Raw genomic sequence first — 21619 nt, 5'->3', positions numbered from 1 at the left:
CATGTAAAAAATTGTACTTGACTGTTTCTAGTATCATTACTCATAATAGCCAAAAGGTGGAGGCTGGGCGCAGTGGCTCATGCCTATAATCCCAGCCCTTTGGGAGGTGGAAGCAGGAGGATTGCTTGCAGTCAGGAGTTTAAGACCAGCTTGGGCCACACAGAAAAACTCCCATTTCTACAAAAAAAAATTTTTTTAATTATTTAAAAACAATAAATAGTCTTCTTCTTACTATTATTTTGACTGTCCTAAATTGTTTATTAGGTCTGAATTTTACAAACGTTACTTATATTAGCGGTAACAGTGGAGCTAGAGTATTGCGTCTTCTCCAAGCTGCCCAGAAAGAACCACCAATAGTGTGGTGGAACTTATGGCCCTTTCCAAGGCCATCACTCTTTCAGGCTGCAGATGTCAGCCCATGCATCTCCCTGTGCTTGTGGACTAATTTGCTGGTCCATTGGTTATCAGGATTTCTTCTGATAGCTTTATGGAATGGATCAATGAGAATAACCTCAAAAATTTGTATGTGGACTCTTCACCAACCCAGTAAGAATACAGGACTCTTAGAGCCCCAAGTGCCATCCAGCTCGCTCCTCTGCAATGGACTGAAGACTTCGAGCAAACTTTAGCTGGTTAACACCATGATGGACAGACTTGCTGTAAGTTGCACCCTTAGGACCTGGGTGTTTTCAGCCACCACTGTGAACACTAATCCTATATATAACATAACCTTGCTTGGCCTTATAGCCTAGGCAGCATACTTTATCTGGTCAGGTGGGGCGGGGAGCCCTGTGGAGAGCAGAGAGCTGGTGGTACTGCCAGCAGCGGAACCTCAGAAGAAAGCACATGACATCAGACTGCTTCTTTCTCCATAGTTCCTGGATGTACTTGTATGCACCCATCTTGGCTTACCTGATGGCTGCTGCCAGATGGAAAGGAAAGAGCTGTACTATTATTGTTTTTTTTTTTTTAATAGAGATTGGATCTCACTATGTTGTGCAGACTGGTATTGAACTCCTGGGCTCAAGAGATCCTCCTACCTCAGCCTTCCAAAGTGCTGAGATTACAGGTGTGAGCCACTGTGCCCAGTCTAGAAATAATAAATAATTTAAAAATTGTTTTGGCCAGGCACAGTGGCTCATGCCACCATGAGCTTGCCAAGACAGGCAAATTGCTTGAGCAGGAGCTCAAGACCAGCCTGGGCAACGTGGCGAAACCCTATCTCCACAAAAAATGGGATATGAAAGCTAACCTTCAGTTCAAAACAGGAATCATTAAACTGGATGTAAACAACCTTTGTGAAATATCTCAAACAATATCAATTACCTTCTACTGTTTAAAAACTATTATTAGTATTATTTAAACATTATGTTTCATTTTTATTATCTGAAAATTATGATCTTAAAAATTTTCCTCAAATTTGTGGTTTGCATCTGGGTATCACGTACTCAGTATTAAAGGAATTAAAGTCAGCTTCTTTACCAATGAATTGTAGGGAACACAAGTTAAGATGAAAGAGTAGACTGGAAATACGCGTGCAGATATTTTGCATTCACATTATTATGCAACATAATCTTAACTCTGATACTAAAAAGACTCAACTGATGCAGAAAAAAACATTGGCCAAAATCCAACATCTTTTCATGATAAACACCCTTTCACAATGAACTAGGAACAAAGGGAAACTCCTCAGCATAATAAAGCCCGTTTATGAAAAACCCACAGCCAACAGTGTACTCAATGGTGAACCACTCAAAGCTTTTCTTCTAAGATCAGGAAAAAGTAAGGATTCCAACTTCCACTACTGCCTTTTGACATAGTACTGTAACTTCTAGCCAGGGTAGGAAAAAGAAATAAAAGACATCCACATTTGAAAGGAAGAAGTAAAATGATCTCTGTTCGCAGATGACATGATCTTATATGTAGAAAACCCTAGAGATTCCACACCAGAAAAACTGAGCTTACAACAAAGTCAGCACATTTGCAGGATATGAATTTAACACATACAAATCTGTTATGTCTCTGTATACTAGCAGTAAAGAATCTGAAAGACATAAACAAATGGAAAAAATTTCTCGCTCAAAGGTAGGAAGAATCAGTATTGTTAAAATGGCCATACTGCCCAAAGCAGTTTATAGATTCAGTGCTATTCCTATTAAACTGCCTTTGAGATTCTTCACAGAACTAGAAAAGACTTCTAAAATTCATATGGGGGCCAAGCATAGTGGCTCATGCCTGTAATTCCAGCATTTTGGGAGGCTGAGGTGGGCAGATCACCTGAGGCCAGGAGTTTGAGACCAGCCTGACCAACATGGTGAAACCCTACTTCTATTAAAAATACAAAAATTAGCTGGGCGTGGGAGTGGGCACCTGTAATCCTAGCTACTTGGGAGGCTGAGGTAGAAGAATCACTTGAACCCAAGAAGCGGAGGTTATATACGGTGAGCCAAGATCTTACCACTGCGCTCCAGCCAGGGCAACAAAGCAAGACACCATCTCAAAAAAAAAAGAAAAAAACCACACATACAAAACCAAAAAAAGAGCCTGAATAGTTCTCAACTTGAGACTATACCACAGGGCTGCAATACCCAAAACAACATCGTGTTGGTACAAAAACAGACACATAACCAATGGAACAGAATAGAAAACTCAGAAAGAAGACTACACACCTACAACTATCTGATGTTTGATAAATCTGACAAAAACAAGCAATGGGTTAAGGACTCTCTATTTAATAAATGGTACTGGGATAACTGGCTCGCCATATGCAGAAAATTGAAACTGGACCCTTTCTTTACACCATATGCAAAAAATAACTCAGGATAGATTAAAGTCTTAAATGGAAAACCCAAAACTATTAAAAACCCTGGAAGACAACCTAAGCAGTACCATTAAGGACATAGGCACCGGCAAAAATTTCATGACAGAAACGCCAAAAGCAATCGGAACAAAAGCAAAAATTGACAAATGGGATCTAATTAAACTAAATACCTTCTGCATAGCAAAAGACCCTATCAGCAAACAGACAACCTGCAGAATAGGAGAAAGTTTTTGCAAACTATGCATCTGACAAAGGTCTAATATCCAGCATTTATAAAGAACTTAAACAAATTTACAAATAATGAACAACTCCATTAAAAAGTGGAAAAGGGCATGAACAGACACTTTTCAAAAGAAGACATACATACAGCCAGCAATCATGTGAATAAAAATCTCAGCATCACTGATCATTAGAGACATGCATCAAAACCACAATGAGATACCTTCTCACACCAGTCAGAATGGCTACTATTAAAAAATTTTTTTTTAAAGTCAAAAAAATAATAGATACTGGCAAGGTTGCAGAGAAAAAGGAACCCTTATACACTGTTAGCGGAAGGGTAATTTAGTTCAACCATTGTGGAAGACAGTGTGGTGATTTCCTCAAAGACCTACAGGCAGAAATACCATTCGACCCAGCAGTCCCATTACTGGGTATTTACCCAAAGGAATATAAATCATTCTGTTATTTAGCACATGCACAATTATGTTCATTGCAACACTATTCACAATAGCAAAGACATGGAATCAACCTAAATCCCCATCAGTGGGAGACTTGATAAAGAAAATGTGCTGCATATGCACCATGGAATACTATGCATCCATAAAAAAAATGAGATAAACCACAGAATGGGAGAAAATATTTGCAAATCATATATCTGATAAGGGTTTAATATCCAGAACGTATTAAATATATTAGGCAACTCCTACAACTCAATAACAGGAAATTAAACAAAAAATGGGCAAAGAACTTGAATAGACATTTCTTCAAAGATATACAAATGACCGACAGGTGCATGGAAAGATGCTCAGTGTCAGTTGTCCTTGAGGAAATACAAATCAAAGCCACAAATGAGATGCCACTTCATACCTAGAAGGATGGCTATAATTTTAAAAATGAAACATAAGAGTTTATGAGAATATAGACACAAATTTATAAGCATTGTACATTGCTGATTGGGATGTAAAATGACAGCTGCTGTGAAAAACATTTTATTGATTACTCAAAAAGTTAAACATAGAGTAACCATATGATCCAGGAATTCCACTCCTGGCCATATGCCCAGAAGAATTGAAAACAGGGACTCAAATAGATATTTGTGCCTGAAAGTTCATTACATCAATAGCCAAAAAGTGGAAATAATCCAAAGATCTATTAACAGATTAATGAATAAACATGTGGCATATCCATATACTGGGAATACTATTTAGCCATAATAAAGAATTGAAGTACTGATAAATGCTACAACATAGATGAACCTTGAAAATATGCTAAGTAAAAGAAGCCAGACATAAAAGGAAAATGTATGATTCATCAATAGGCAAATTTTTGAAAACAATTGAATAAGCAAATTTATGGGGACAAAAAGTAGATGTGAATTTGCCAGGAACTAAAGATGTGGGTAAATTTGGTTGTTATTGCTTAATGGGTACAGAGTTCCTTTTTGGGTGATGAAAATGTTAGGAAATAGATGGTGGTGACAGTTTCACAACATTATGAGTGTACTTAATGCCACTAAATTGTATACTTAAAATAGTATATTGTATTACATATATTTTACAATAATAAAAAAGAACACAATGTATACAGCGTTCAATCCTTTTGAGTACAGAGAAGTGACAGGTTACTATGGGCTGGAAATTGGAAAAGTTGTTGATTCTTGGGCTCAGTACTTACTGGATACTACTAGGAACTGACATAGTTTGGAAAGGATTCAAGCTCTGCCTTCATGAACTTCAATCCTGAGCAGTTTGTTACAATTCCAAACTTTTATTTCTTAGGGAAGTAAGGAGTCAGGTGAAGTATCTTAAAGAAAGGACTAAGCTTGTGTTGCATATCGCTAGGGCCAAGCACTTTGTTAGATACTTCCTTTAAATCATCTCTTTTAGTTTTTATGATAATCTTAAGTGATAGTTATTGCCCCCGTTTATTGAGGAGAGAGGAAACTGAGGCTTATAGAGGTTAAGCAATTTGCCCAAGGTAATACAACTGTGTAAAGGCCAAAATACACACTTGTGTGCTTTTTATACATCATGATCCCTTGTAAAGCTGAGGTACAATTATATTAAAGATTTATGGGATAAACTGAATCAGCGCTTTTACCAAGATTAGGTAGGATTTGAGTGGGCTGACCTGAAGAGCAGATCAGACATTCCCAGATTCGCAAATATATTCACTAGATTAGAACAAGAAAGTTTCACATAACTGTCTACTTCTACTTTTGTGCTTGGACTAATGCTCACTATTAAAAAGATATATCCACATCCTTTGTTTACATTTGTTGTTCTTAAAGTGCCTGCTGATAGATCAGTTTATCCATGTCTGACACCTCACAGTAGAAGTTAATTGTCACATATGATACTAATGTGAAGAGATTTGTGACTCAACATTGGCATTATAATTCAGCACACCTGTTCAGAGCCAGCCCCCCACATTTTTCCCTTTTGCCTGAGGTGAAGACTTCTTCATGGATTACAGTAACACTTTTTGACAAGCTTAGACTGGGTGGAGCTGCCATGTAATGACAGAACACAATTGATGATATCTCAGTACTGCATTCTTTTTTGATTTGGGCTGTCACCATTTATTACTGTAAAAGCATTCATCGTTAAATAGCTGGTCCAACCTGTCCACTTTTTGTTTTCAGTAATGGTAATGCCTAAGAAAGTATATTTAATTTTCTAGTTATGAAATATTAGCTGGCTTTGGGGATAATATATCTAGTTGTATTTTCTTTTATGTATCATTTAAAAAGTAGCCATCTTAGAATTTTCCAAATAAAAATTAAAACCTACTTCTAAAGCCTTCTCAAGAGGCTATGTCATGAACCTGACAGGCACCTAGAAACATTTTTCTTACGCAGATTCTTTTAAAAAGAATCAGGAGAAACTGCTCTTGTCTTAAATATAACACTAACTTAAATTCCTATCTTTGGAGACAGTCATATCCCTCATGAATTTTTATTTCCCACAGGACCTTATATGGCCATGTTTATGAGAATTTGGGAGCTGAAAGTGCACTTTCATGTGCATTGTACCTTTACCTTGTTTGCTACCAAACAAATTTGCTAACAAATGGAGACACTACTACTGGTTGTTTCTGGGGACATCAAAAAAATACTGTGAGTTCTCACCACAAAAAGCAATAAGTATGTGAGGTTATGCATATGTTATTTAACTCAATTTAGCTATTCTATAACACATATATAGTTCAGAACATCAGATTCTACAGTATATGTTCAATTTTTGTCTATTAAATGGATTAACATATAAAAACAGTATGAGTGCCAGTCTTGTTCTTTAAGGAATTTATCATCTAAAGTTGGAGAGCCAAAGCATATCCTTACAAAAAGTATCCCTAGCAAAAGTTTGTTATATGACCTAGAAGAATTCAGAAGGAACAATCTTAATAGGAAAGACTTTTTAAAAGAGGTAAGGGTTTTGTTTTGTTTTTTTGAGACAGGGTCTCACTCTATTGCCCAGACTGGAGTGCATTGACACAGTCAGGGCTCACTGCAGCCTCAACCTCCCAAACTCAAGCAATCCTCCTGCCTCTCTCCAAGTCGCTAGGACTGCAGGCATGCACCACCACACCTGGCTAATTTTTTGTATTTTTAGTAGAGATGAGGTTTTGCCATGTTTCCCAGGCTGGTTCTGAACTCCTGGACTCCAGTGGTCTACCTGCCTCAGCCTCCCAAAGTTCTGGGATTACAGGAGTGAGCCACTGTGCACAGCCTGAGAGGTAAGATTTGATTTGGTTTTGGAAAGCACAGTGCAGTTTGCATGTACAGAGGTAAGAGGAGAGATCATTGCAAGGTTAGGAAAACATGCAAAGGAATAGTGTAAAGAAGTTGAAATCATGTTGGTCCAGTTTGCAGAAAGTAGACAATTTGTATAGAAAAATAGCACAAAGAGAGATATTCAGTTGCCTTCCATTTGTATTTTTGACAAGTCACTTTTACCTCTCCAAACTACTTTACTCTGGTTTTCATACCTCTTATGGGGGATTCTGAGAATTATCTGGCATGTTTCTTCCAGTTACAGATTTGCCTTGACCCTGGTTCTTTCCAATTACTTTTCATCCCAGGAAACAGGTACTTGCAATATGGTATGAAAAGCAGCAATGGCAATAAGTATGATACAGAAATGACACAAAGAAGACTTCTTGAGGAGTAAACATTTGAGTCTTAAAGGATAATATGTAGACATTTAGTAGGTAAACTACCATTTTTGGGTGATGAAAAAGGAAATAGATGGTGGTGACAGTTTCACAACATTATGAGTGTACAAAATCATTAATTTGTTTTGACCACTAAATCTACACATTTTTTAGGGACTTGCTACATATCCACATTGTGCTCAACACCAGGAGATATAAGGATGATACATTCCTTTGCATGTTCAGTGACATGTAAACAAATGATTGCATGTATTATGACATAAATTACATGATGGAGATACATGTAGGGTGTTAGATCTGCCTAGCAGAGTTAGGGCTCACCAGGGAAATTTTCTTAAAGCTGAGACAAAAAATTTGCAACACTGTGGCAGATAGACTTGTGAGGAAGTATCTTCTAGAAGAAAGAAGGGTACTTTTTAAATTGATGGCTAGATTGGAGGAATACACTATCAGCCAGTAACACACATCATAATTAAATGAGGGCTACTTGGTTAGTTAAGCAGAAAGATTCTAACTTCAGATTAGATATTTCACTTTAACAATAGCCATGTATACTTCTCATTTCCTATTATACTCATCTTTGCAGAGTATTTTTAGCATAAACCATACCAAAATTTGTCAGAGTTTTTTCGTTTTACGCCTTGACGTATGTAGCAAAGCACCCCTATCAAAAATTGTAGCTGACTAGTGAAAATTATTTTAATGGATTTGCTTTTGGAATTCTCAACTGCCCACTGTTGTTTCATTGAAGAAATTTGCTGCTTGTATGCTAAAATACACATCACAGCTTTGCACACCTTTGGGAACCTCAATTATAGATGCTTATTACCCTTAAGTTAAAAGAGAGAACACTAAGGTACCCGATGAAGAACAACCAAAACTATTATTAATTGCTGATAAGAATACAAAGTGGTTCAGCCACTCTGATAAACAGTTTGACAGTTTCTCAGAAAGTTAAGCATACATTTAACTTATGACCCAGCAACCTACTTGGTATTACTCTAGAAAAATGAAAACTTAGGTTCACACAAAAACTTGTGCATGAGTGTTTATGGAAACTGTGTTCATAATTGCCAAAACTAAAAACAACCCAAATGTCTTTTAGTATCCTTCAATTGACCTTCAGTGGGTAAATGAATAAGCATACTGCTCAGAAATAAGAAGGAGCGGACTTTTGATACATACAGCAACTTGAATGTATCACAAAGGCATTATGCTTAATAAAATATATCAGTCTCTAAAAGTTATATACTGTACAGTTCTATGATATTTTTGAAAAGGCAAAACTGTAGGGACAGAACTGATCAGCGGTTGCTACAAAGTATTCAGGAAAGTGTACAACTACAGAGAGATACCACAAAGGATATTTTTTGTATGATGAAACTGTTTTGTATCCTGATTGTGGTGGTGGTTACATGAATATGTTAGAATTCATAGAATTGTACCTTAAAAATAATCCATTTTACTGTATGTTCATTTGAAAATAAAATTAAAAACAAGGAAAATTAACAGTCTATGGAATGGACTTTAAAATGGATTTTAACAAATTTTATTGTTCTTTCATTTGTTTTAGTAACTTTTTGGATGCCTTTGATAATGGTAACAGTTATAGACATAAGACTAGGCCATTTGCAAATTCTGCAAGACAAGTTTTATTATACCCATTTTATAGAAGAGGAAACTGTAACACAGAGCGTTAAATAACTTTCCCAAGTCATATGCTAATTGGAAAAATATCTTACTTGACAGCCTACAATTGGGATTGCACAATCTTTCCCAATATAGACTGCAGCCATTGGTGTTGGAGTTCTCAAAATATAGTACAGTAACTACTAGCATCACAATCACCTGGGGAGCTTGTTTAAAATACATTCCTGGGCCTCTGACCTATTCTCACTTTCTAATTTCCTCTTAAATAAAATAGGGATAATAATAGTAACATGCACTGATACTAGTATGTAATAAGCACTATGTCAATAAAAATATCTATTATTGTTATTATTTTTAGTCTAGGCTAATCTGGAAGGACGTTTAGAATTTACTTAATCTTACTTATTCTATAGTTTAGGAAACTGAGACCTATATAAGTTATTTGCCCAAGATCACTTAGAGAGTCAGGCGTTTTGTGTTACTTTTTTCTCCTTTTAGTGTTATTTTCTGTTAATTCAAATTGAATAGTTCTCTTATAATGGGGCATCCAGTAGGTAAGGGCAGGGATTGGGGAAAAATATCTGCAAATGATTTTGAATTCTAGCATTTTGTTTTTAAATAGCATTTTTCTTTTAAAAAATTTGTCCATGCACTTTTGTTAGAAAAATACCGCCTTAAATTCTCTTTTTTGTAAAGCTTTTACGTGCACATGAATGTATTTGATTATACCATTTTAGCAGTTGTAAAATATTTACCCTGAGGAAAAGATATACTAGAATAACGATATGTAAATACAAAGAATACAACTCTGGAATCTGTTCACTGCATATATTCCAAGTGTAACTGAGACAAAGAACATATACTTTGTAATCCTGAACTAGTTTATTCATGCAAAGCAGTACATAGAGTCAGCTTTGCAACCAATCCAAAGTGTTTGTGAAAATCTCTTATCTGAAAAGGGAGTAAACCTTCTATGCAGTTTTTTAATCCAAAGATCAATTTGAATGTATAGCTGTAGGTATCCAATTACTATTTACTAGAAGATTGAACTACGGGATTTCACTTTGAAAGTCAAGACCAGCCGACCATGGAGAACAAACCTACATGTGCTTGAGAGCCTTTTTGCGTTTGCTTCTCAGTCTTTTGTCAAGAAAGGAGCGGTCTAACATATACCTGCCTGCTCATTCACTCTTCACTTTGGAGGGACTCGGATTACCCATTCACTTGCTATCTCTTTAACCACTGAATATAGTTTAGTTGCTAAAATGTATGCCCTGTATTTTGGTCCAAGAAAAATTCATTCAATGTCTGCTGTGTGACATTGGTTCACAGAGTAACAAGGTTTCTACCTTTAGGGTACTTGCCACTTATCTCTAAAAATGAAACCTCAGTACCTGAAGCAATTAGAGACCAGATTGATTCAAAATGGAGGGATATAGTCCATGAACAGGTGGAATGGAAGGAAGTTCAGAAGAATAAGAGATGAGGATAGGCTAGATGAATCTAATAGAAATAGGGTTTGAATTAGGCCCTGGGTAAATGGAAGAGTCCATGATTCATGAGAGCTAGCTGTAAGTTAGTGGTTAAGAGTTTACAGTGCTATATTGCCTGAATTCAAATCCTAGCTCTTCCTCCTAGCAACTGTATAATCTTGAGAAAAATCACTTAATCTTTCTGTGTCTCAGTTACTTGAGTTAGTAGCCACTTGATGGGACTGTTGTGAAGATTAAATCAGTTGATACATGTAAAGTGCTTAGACTGGTGCCTGACATCTAGTAAATCATCAGGAAATATTATCTGCAATAATACTAATAATATACACTAAGTTTGGCAGAATGAGTAGAAGAATCATTTGGATTAAGAAAGAGCATTGCAAAAATTTGGATATGTGATACATCTTGGAAGTGTCAAATGTCTTGGGATATGTGGGAAAGAAGTAATTCAGTAAGTCAAGAAGTTATTCATAGACAGAAGTGAGGAAGGAAGGCATTAGGGCACATTTTTCTTGAAGGTATGTCTATGTTCTGCTATAAAGCTTGAACCTTAAATTGTGGGCAGTTGAGTATTCATCGCTTCGTTTAAGCAGGAAATTAGCAAGATTAGATTTGCAATTTAGGAAACTAAATTGATAGGTATGACATTTGCTTACTCACTTTGTTCATGTATTTATGATAATACCGTTTTTTTTTTTTATAATTTCTGTTACTTTGTTTGTTTTCTAAACTACATTGCTTTTCCAAGTGTGGTCTATTGAGCATACCTTTGGCTTCGAAGCTAGACCTACTGAATCAGAATCTCTGCAGGTGGGCCAGAGAATCTGTGCTTTTCCAAGTTTCTTGTATAACAAGTGATTTCTATGTGTCTTTAAATTTAAGAACTATTGGTTTAGTGGAAAGAATATAAGTTTTTGAAACAGACCTACATATGAAACCTGTTTCTGTCCCTTATGAGATATATACCATGGGCAAGTTACATAGCCAGTTCAAATCATAGTTTCCCCATCTGTCAAGTAGAAATAATATCCAATTGTGGTATTGTGAGAATGAAAAGAAATAGCATATGTAAAATGACTAACCCATTATATGTCCTCCTATATATTGACTTCCTTTTCAAGCTTATATATCTATCTCATACAACTAATGAGAGAAGGAAACTGTCTTACTCATCTTACCTCTATTTCTAACGCAGAGCCTGCATCTAGTAGGTGTGCAGTAAATATTTTATAAATGTTTAAGTGGGTAAATGAATTTTATCGGGATAAATTGAAAGTTAGGAGACTTATTAACAGGCTAATGCCATAATCTATGAGTAAGAGATGACAGGATCTAAACTGAGGCATTATTCTTGAAAAATGTGCAGGTTCCATCCTAGGTTACTAGGCAAAGGTATACATTGTCTCTGGATTGGTTTAGCCTTAACATAAACTCTCACTAGTTACCCAATTTCCTCTAAAGCAGACCCTGAGACGGCAATCCATAGTTTGAAATTCTGCCACTAAAGAAATTAGTAAGCCAGTCCTAAATCCAGCTTTTCAGCTGACTCCTACATACCACTTCTATCCAGATGAAAAAGAATCTTTTCTAAACATCTCCACCGAAAATTCCAGAAACTTACATTCTAGCAAAGCAAGACAATCTCAGTGAGGACTTGGAAGTTACTTGCTACTTGTGAATTCATCTCTGTTTTTATAGTCCTACTCCAACTATTTTGAAATTTCTGTGTTTAAAACTGTTGATTACTGGAATTTAAAAAATAACCAGTTAGTCTGACATTATATCAAAGGCTCAATCTTTGATATAATAAGTAGTAACCTGAAATAATGTCATGTCATATTTGCCATAATCCTTATTTCACTGTTTTTGAGCACCAGCAGATAATTAATGGTTTTACAGACAAATCCGTTTAGCAGATATGAACTTACAATGCAGTTGTCTATGGAACCAAATGCTCATTTGATGTTCATTTTTTAAAAATCTGCCAAGCACCAGGCACTGCTTGGGAGTCAGAATAACGAGATAAATATGACAAAGTCTCTTCAATTTGCTTAAGGTCTGAAGAGAGAAATAGATATATAAATAAGTGGTGACAACTCTGCGGAATAATACAAGGCTGGAGGTAAATATCATTCCTTAGCATCTTGCTCTTCTCTAAGGAGAGTCCATTGAGAATTAAATGAACTAAACCCCTATTTGTTTTTCCTATACAATGCATTCAGCAAGTTGAAACAGATTATTCCTTACACACCCAGGAAGATCATTCCATAACAGTCTGCTACACTAATTGAAGGACTGTATTTGCACTGTTTGGAAGGAAGAAAATATATAGGTGGAGAAATACCATAAGAGTGTATGTTCAAGATAAGTTAAATAACAGAAAGAGCAAAAAGAGCTGTAGATTAGGTATCACAAGGCCTGCATTCTAACAAGCTGTGTAACTCTGGGAAAATCACTTATGCTTTCTGAGTCTCAGTTTCCACATCTCTGAATAGGGATTAAAGTCCCTTCCTGGCCAGCCTAATTGTTGTATCACATGAAAAGTGCTTTGTTAACTTTGAATATAAGACTTTAAAGGATTTAAAGTCTTAGATAAAAATATAGGTAGGAGGATATTCATTAGTACTTAGTACATTTTCCTTGGCAGATACTTACTTAGTTAATGGTAGATTTGGTGAGATAAACAAGGAAATAAGAACTTTTTGCAGAATAAAAACCACAGTGATAAATTAGGCCTAGGGCCAGGGAATTCGTTTTTTTGAAACAGAGTCTCACTCTGGTCTCCCAAGCAGTAGTGCAATGGCGCGATCTCGTCTCACTGCAGCCTCCGCCTCCCAAGCTCAAACAGTTCTCCTGCCTTTCAGGTATTCTTAGCCTTTCAAGTATTAATCGCTGGGATTACAGGCATGCACTACCATGTTCGGTTAATTTTTGTATTTTTTTTGTAGACAGGGTTTCGCCATGTTGCCCAGGCTGGTTTTGAACTCCTTGGCTCAAGTAATCTGCCTGCCTTGGCCTCCCAAAGTGCTGGGATTACAGGGGTGAACCACCATGCCTAGCCAGTGAGAATTCATTTTTATCACATAGATGAGGCCTTGTAAATCATTGCTGATTTTTTTTCTTCCAGTCTGGAAACACTTAGTACATTTCAGAGCAGAGTCCCACCATCTGTTTTTCCATTTGATCCTTACAGTCTGGACTACCCTGAAGTAGAGCAAACCTATGGGCTTGCTCTGGTCCTTCATACAAAAAAAGTACCTTCCTCCTCTATCTGCCCCCACTTCCTGCACTTAGAGTGTGATTACCTAAAGGCAGACTAGGCACTTATGGAATCAGCAGAGCAGATTTACCAAATCAATAGATAGACAGTAAAAATAAAAAGAGAAACCTTTTTGAAATTTGGTATTTCAGCAATCAAAGTAGTCATTGTGAGAAAAATAAGAATGATGTCAGACTTCTGAAATGTATTTACAATTGAAGTGTTACTTTTCTTCTGAATTACATCTGGTGCATAATCTGTGCTTAAGACTTCTATATTCTTATTTTTGGCCCTGGGACACTTATCAGAGCCCTGGCTCTGGGTAGTGAGGTACAACAGTCAGTTAGGGACTAATGGAAGGATGCTTCAGAGACCTGAGGCTCATGTTCATGTAATTATTCATGAACCATCCCCTACTTCCCCTCCTCTACCATTTCCATTTTACCTATAGAAAAATGATGCTGTTTGGCGGCAGCTGACTTGCCCCAGTTCCTCCCTAAACAGTCCTTAGGGGAAATTCAACTATTTTCCCTAAAGTCACACATCTAGTTATTACAAGGATGGAGATTAATATTATTGGGATTATTATTATTAGGATAATAGTCATCAAATACATACCATAGTCCCATGTGCTATGTGATATATTCATTTCATTTCATTCATTAATCTAGTTAGTGGAGTTTTCTTTTTTTTAATTTTAGAGATAAAATTGATCAGTATTGGAAGAGGTCAAGGAACTTGCCCAAGGACACAGAAATTAAGTGGCAGACCTAGAATTCAAGCCAAGGCTGTCTGTATTTGAAGCCCATGACCTTTTCCCTGTACTGTTCAGCCACCAGGATGAAATGACGACCAGAATCCAAGTCATTTGGCTGGAAGGTGAATGTCCTGATTCTAGTACACCATGAATCCCATACTACCAGAAACTTCTTTTGCTTTTTTTGATATTTATTTATTTATTGACATTCTCACTCTGTCACCCAGGCTGGAATGCAGTGGCACAGTCACAACTCCCTGCAGCCTTGACTTCCCAGGCTCAAACAATCCTTCCACCTCAGCCTCCCAAGTAACTGGGACCTCAGGTGTGTGCCACCACACCTAGCTAATTTTTAAATTTTTTGTAGAGATGGTGTATCACTGTGTTGCCTAGGCTGGTCTGGAACTCCTGGGCTCAAACAGTCCTCCTGCCTCAACCTCCCAAAGTGCCAGGATTATAGGCATGAGACACTGTGCCTCGCCTGTACTTCTTTTGAGTGCCAATTTAACATATCTTGTTAAGCAACGCCCTCATCATTTATACTTTAAATGTGGAAAGATGAAAATATTTCTCTCCCTCTTTCCACTACAGTCAGCTCTGTTGTTGTTTACCCATCAAGCATCAGTACTTCATTCTTTTTATGGTTGAATAATATTCTATTGTAATACCACATTTTGTTGTTTAGCCATTGGCTTAGTAGCCATCAAGACAGCAGCTTGTATGGCCTCCCTCAGTAATTTTGATAATTTTTTAGGTGAAATTCACATAACAGAAAATTAACCATTTTAAAGTGTACAATTCAGGCTGGGCATGGTGCTCATGCATATAATCCCAGCACTTTGGGAGACCTAGGTGGGTGGATCACATGAGATCCAGGAGTTCAAGACCAGCTTGGCCAACATGGTGAAATCCCATCTCTACTAAAAATGCAAAAATATTAGCCAGGCGTGGTGGCCCATGCCTATAATCCAAGTTACTTGGGAGCTGAGGCAGGAGCATCACTTGAACCTGACAGGTAGAGGTTGCAGTGAGCTGAAATTATGCCATTACACTCCAGCCTGGGTGACAAAATGAGACTCTGTCTCAAATAAATAAATAAAATAAAAAATAAAGTGTACAATTAAGGGGCATTTTGTACATTCACAATGTCGTACAACCATGGCATCTGTCTAGTTCCAAAACATTTTCATCACCCCATACCCGTTAGGCAGTCTCTGTCCATTCCCCCAGTACACACTCACACATAGCCCCTGACAACACTAATTCGCTTTCTGTCTCTAAGGATTTGCAAGTTCTACATATTTCATATAAATGGAATCATACAATTTATGACTTTTTTGTCTGGCTTCTTTCACTTAATGCCTTCAGGGTTCATCCATCTTGTAGCATGTATCAGTACTTCATTCTTTTTTGGTTAAATAATATTCTGTTGTATGGATATACCACATTTTGTTTATGTATTCAGCTGTAGGTGGACATTTGGGCTGTTTCCATGTTTTGGCTATTGTGAATAATGATGCAATGAATGTTCACGTATTAACAATCTGTTCGAGTTCCTGTTTTCATTTCTTTTGGGCATATTCCTAGAAGTGCAGTTGTTGGGTCATATGGTAATTCTATGTTTAACTTTTTGAGGAACCACCAAACTGTTTTCTAGAGAGGCTACACCATTTTACACTCCAACCAGCAATGTAGGGTTCCAATTTCTGTACATCTTCACCAGCGCTTATTTTCCCTTTAAGAAACAAAAGTCATCCTGGTAGATATAAGGTGGTATCTTGTTTGTGGTTTTGATTTGCATTTTCTTAATGACTAATGTAGAACATACTTTTTTTTTCTTTTTTTTAATTGCATTTTAGGTTTTGGGGTACATGTGAAGAACATGCAAGATTGTTGCATTGGTACACACATGGCAGTGTGATTTGCTGCCTTCCGCCCCATCACCTATATCTGGCATTTCTCCCCATGCTATCTCTCCCCAACTCCCCACCCCCCGTGCTGTCCCTCCCCTATTTCCCCCCTACAGACCCCAGTGTGTGATGCTCCCCTCCCTGTGTCCATGTGTTCTCATTGTTCAACACCCACCTATGACTGAGAACATGCAGTGTTTGATTTTCTGTTCTTGTGTCAGTTTGCTGAGAATGATGGTTTCCAGGTTCATCCATGTCCCTACAAAGGACACAAACTCATTGTGTTTTATAACTGCGTAGTATTCCATGGTATATATGTGCCACATTTTCCCTGTCCAGTCTATCATCGATGGGCATTTGGGTTGGTTCCAAGTCTTTGCTATTGTAAACATTGCTGCAATGAACATTTGTGTGCATGTGTCCTTATAGTAGAACGATTTATAATCCTTTGGATATATACCCAGTAATGGGATTGCTGGGTCAAATGGAATTTCTATGTCTAGGTCCTTGAGGAATCACCACACTGTTTTCCACCATGGTTGAACTAATTTACACTCCCACCAACAGTATAAAAGTGTTCCTATTTCTCCACATCCTCTCCAGCATCTGTTGTCTCCAGATTTTTTAATAATCACCATTCTAACTGGCATGAGATGGTATCTCAATGTGGTTTTGATTTGCATTTCTCTAATGACCAGTGATGATGAGCATTTTTTCATATGTTTGTTGGCTTCATGTATGTCTTCTTTTGTAAAGTGTCTTTTCATATCCTTCGCCCACTTTTGAAGGGGCTTGTTTGTTTTTTTCTTGTAAATCTGTTTTAGTTCTTTGTAGATTCTGGATATCAGCCCTTTGTCAGATGGGTAGATTGCAAAAATTTTTTCCCATTCTGTTGGTTGCCGATTCACTCTAACGATTGTTTCTTTTGCTGTGCAGAAGCTGTGGAGTTTGATTAGGTCCCATTTGTCTATTTTGGCTTTTATTGCTAATGCTTTTGGTGTTTTGGTCATGAAGTCCTTGCCTATGCCTATGTCCTGAATGGTTTTGCCTAGGTTTTCTTCTAGGGTTTTTATGGTGTTAGGTCTTATATTTAAGTCTTTAATCCATCTGGAGTTAATTTTAGTGTAAGGTGTCAAGAAGGGGTCCAGTTTCTGCTTTCTGCACATGGCTAGCCAGTTTTCCCAACACTATTTATTAAACAGGGAATCCTTTCCCCATTGCTTGTTTTTGTCAAGTTTGTCAAAGATCAGATGGTTGTAGATGTGTGGTGTTGCCTCCAAGGCCTCTGTTCTGTTCCATTGGTCTATATCTCTGTTTTGGTACCAGTACCATGCTGTTTTGATTACTATAGCCTTGTAATATAGTTTGAAGTCCGGTAGTGTGATGCCTCCCGCTTTGTTCTTTTTGCTTAGAATTGACTTGGCTATGTGGGCTCTCTTTTGGTTCCATATGAAGTTTAAGGTGGTTTTTTCCAGTTCTGTGAAGAAGGTCATTGGTAGCTTGATGGGGATAGCTTTGAATCTGTAAATTACTTTGGACAGTATGGCCATTTTCAAGATATTGATTCTTCCTGACCATGAGCATGGAATGTTTCTCCATCTGTGTGTCCTCTCTCATTTCATTGACCAGTGGTTTGTAGTTCTCCTTGAAGAGGTCCTTTACATTCCTTGTTGTATTCCTAGGTATTTTATTCTCTTTGTAGCAATTATGAATGGCAGTTCGTTTTTGATTTGGCTCTCTTTAAGTCTGTTATTGGTATATAGGAATGCTTGGGGTTTTTGCACATTGATTTTGTATCCTGAGACCTTGCTGAAGTTGCTTATCAGTTTCAGGAGATTTTGGGCTGAGATGATGGGGTCTTCTAAATATACAATCATGTCATCTGCAAGTAGAGACAATTTGACTTCCTCCTTTCCTATTTGAATACCCTTTGTTTCTTTTTCTTGCCTGATTGCTCTGGCTAGAACTTCCAATACTATATTGAATAGGAGTGGTGAGAGAGGGCATCCTTGTCTAGTGCCAGATTTCAAAGGGAATGCTTCCAGTTTTTGCCAATATTCAACATGATATTGGCTGTTGGTTTGTCATAAATAGCTTTTTTTATTTTGAGATATGTTTCAATCAATATCGAGTTTATTGAGGGTCTTTAGCATAAAGGGCTGTTGAATTTTGTCAGAGGCCTTCTCTGCATCGCTTGAGATAATCATGTGGTTTTTGTCTTTGGTTTTATTTATGTGGTGAATTACGTTTATAGACTTGTGTATGTTGAACCAGCCTTGCCTCCCCGGGATGAAGCCTACTTGATCATGGTGGATAAGCTTTTGGATGTGTTGTTGCAATCTGTTTGCCAGTATTTTATTGAAGATTTTTGCATCTATGTTCATCATGGATATTGGCCTGAAGTTTTCTTTTCTTGCTGAGTCTCTGCCAGGTTTTGGTATCAGGATGATGTTGGTCTCATAAAATGATTTGGGAAGGATTCCCTCTTTTTGGATTGTTTGGAATAGTTTCAGAAGGAATGGTACCAGTTCCTCTTTGTATGTCTGGTGGAATTCGGCTGTGAACCCATCTGGACCTGGGCTTTTTTTGGGTGGTAGGCTCTTAATTGCTGCCTCGACTTCAGACCTTGTTATTGGTTTATTCAGGGTTTTGACTTCTTCCTGGTTTAGGCTTGGGAGGATGCAAGTGTCCAGGAATTTATCGATTTCTTCCAGGTTTACTAGTTTATGTGCATAGAGATGTTTGTAATAATCTCTGATAATGGTTTGTATTTCTGTGGATTCTGTGGTGATATCCCCTTTATCATTTTTTATTGCATCTAATTGATTCTTTTCTCTTTTCTTTTTTATTAATCTGGCTAGTGGTCTGTCTATTTTGTTGATCTTTTCAAAAAACCAGCTTCTGGATTTATTGATTTTTTGAAGGGTTTTTTGTGTCTCTATCTCCTTCAGTTCTGCTCTGATCTTAGTTATTTCTTGTCTTCTGCTAGGTTTTGAGTTTTTTGATCTTGCTCCTCTAGATCTTTCAATTTTGACTATAGGGTGTCGATTTTAGATCTTTCCTTGCTTCTCATATGGGCATTTCTTGCTATATATTGTCCTATAGACACTGCTTTAAATGTGTCCCAGAGATTGTGGTATGTTGTGTCTTCGTTCTCTTTGGTTTCGAAGAACATCTTTATTTCTACCTTCATTTCATTGTCTATCCAGTCAACATTCAAGAGCCAGTTGTTCAGTTTCCATGAAGCTATGCGGTTCTGAGTTAGTTTCTGAATTCTGAGTTCTAACTTGATTGCACTGTGGTCTGAGAGACTGTTTGTTATGATTTCCATTCTTTTGAATTTGCTGAGGAGTGATTTACTTCCAATTATGTGGTCAATTTTAGAGTAGGTGTGATGTGGTGCTGAGAAGAATGTATATTCTGTGGATTTGGGCTGGAGAGTTCTGTAAATGTCTATTAGGTTTGCTTGTTCCAGATCTGAGTTCAAGTCCTGGATACCCTTGTTAATTTTCTGTCTCGTTGATCTGTCTAATATTGACAATGGTGTGTTAAAGTCTCCCACTATTATTGTTTGGGAGTCTAAGTCTCTTTGTAAGTCATTAAGAACTTGCTTTATGTATCTAGATGGGTGCTCCTGTATTGGGTGCGTATATATTTAGGATCATTACCTCTTCCTGTTGTATTGATCCTTTTACCATTATGTAATGTCCTTGTCTCTTTTGATCTTTGTTGGTTTAAAGTCTATTTTATCAGAGATGAGAATTGCAACTCCTGCTTTTTTTTGCTCTCCATTTGCTTGGTAAATCTTCCTCCATCCCTTTATTTTGAGGCTTTGTGTATCCTTGCATGTGAAATGGGTTTCCTGTATACAGCACACCAGTTTGCCAGTCTGTCTTTTGGTTGGGGCATTTAGCCCATTTACATTTAGGGTTAATATTGTTATGTGTGAATCTGATCCTGCCATTTTGATGCTAGGTGGCTGTTTTGCCCGTTAGTTGATGCAGTTTCTTCATTGTGTTGATGCACTTTATCATTTGATATGTTTTTGGAGTGGCTGGTACTGGTTGTTCCTTTCTATGTTTAGTGCTTCTTTCAGGAGCTCTTGTAAAGCAGGCCTGGTGGTGATGAAATCTCTGAGTAATTGCTTGTTTGTAGAAGATTTTATTTTTCCTTCACTTATGAAGCTTAGTTTGGCTGGATATGAAATTCTGGGTTGAAAGTTCTTTTCTTTAAGGATGTTGAATATTGGCCCCTACTCTCTTCTGGCTTGTAGGATTTCTGCTGAGAGATCTGCTGTGAGTCTGATGGGCTTCCCTTTGTGAGTAACCCGACCTTTCTCTCTGGCTGCCCTTAGCATTTTCTCCTTCATTTTAACCCTGGTGTATCTGACGATTATGTGCCTTGGGGTTGCTCTTCTTGAGTAATATCTTTATGATGTTCACTGTATTTCCTGGACTTGAATATTGGCCTGCCTTGCTAGGTTGGGGAAGTTTTCCTGGATAATATCCTGAAGAGTATTTTCCAGCTTGGATTCATTCTCTCTGTCACATTCAGGTACACCTATCAAACATAGATTAGGTCTTTTCACATAGTCCCATATTTCTTGGAGACTTTGTTCATTCCTTTTTATCCTTTTTTCTCTAATCTTGCCTTCTCGTTTTATTTCATTGAGTTGATCTTCGACCTCTGATATCCTTTCTTCTGCATGGTCAATTTGTCTGTTGAAACTTGTGTATGCTTTGCAAAGTTCTCGTGTTGTGTTTTTCAGCTCCATCAGTTCACTTATATTCCTCTCTAAGCTGTTTATTCTCATTAGCACTTCATCAAATTTTTTTTCAAGGTTCTTAGTTTCTTTGCCTTGGGTTAGAACATGTTCTTTTAGCTCAGAGAAGTTTATTACCCACTTTCTGAAGCCTGTTTCTGTCAATTCATCACACTCATTCTCCATGCAGCTTTGTTGCCTTGCTGGTGAGGAGTTGTCATGCCTTGTAGGAGGAGCAGGCATTCTGATTTTGGGTGTTTTCATCCTTTTTCCACTGGTTTCTTGCCATCCTTGTGGATTTATCCACCTGTCATCTTTGTAGTTGTTGATTTTCAGATTGGGTCCCTGAGTGGACATCCAGTTTGTTGATGATGAAGTTATTTCTTTCTGTTTCTTAGTTTTCTTTCTAACAGTCAGGCACCTCTGCTGTAGGACTGCTGAGGTCCACTTCAGGCCCTGTTTGCCTGGGGAATCACCTACAGTGGCTGCAGGACCGTAAGGGTTGCTGCCAGTTTCTTCTTCTGCTATCTTTGTCCCAGAAGGATACCTGCCAGATGTCAGTCTGAGCT

The 21619-nt window shown here is 37.5% G+C and overlaps 1 protein-coding gene and 1 pseudogene across 1 annotated transcript in view; one reads left to right on the top strand and one right to left on the bottom strand.

Annotated features, from left to right (window-relative positions):
• FAF1 (Fas associated factor 1) overlaps nt 1–21619 on the top strand; it is a 535243-nt gene that overhangs the window by 436753 nt on the left and 76871 nt on the right. The gene's annotated exons all lie outside the window — the stretch shown is intronic.
• On the bottom strand, nt 287–945 carry LOC105705036 (large ribosomal subunit protein eL15-like; annotated as a pseudogene).

Source organism: Aotus nancymaae, unplaced genomic scaffold (genome assembly GCF_030222135.1).
Source record: "Aotus nancymaae isolate 86718 unplaced genomic scaffold, 86718_ANA_hifiasm-v0.15.2.pri h1tg000007l, whole genome shotgun sequence".
NCBI lineage: Eukaryota > Metazoa > Chordata > Mammalia > Primates > Aotidae > Aotus > Aotus nancymaae.
Note: the sequence above shows the minus strand (reverse complement) of the source record. Positions and strands in the feature narration are given on the sequence as shown.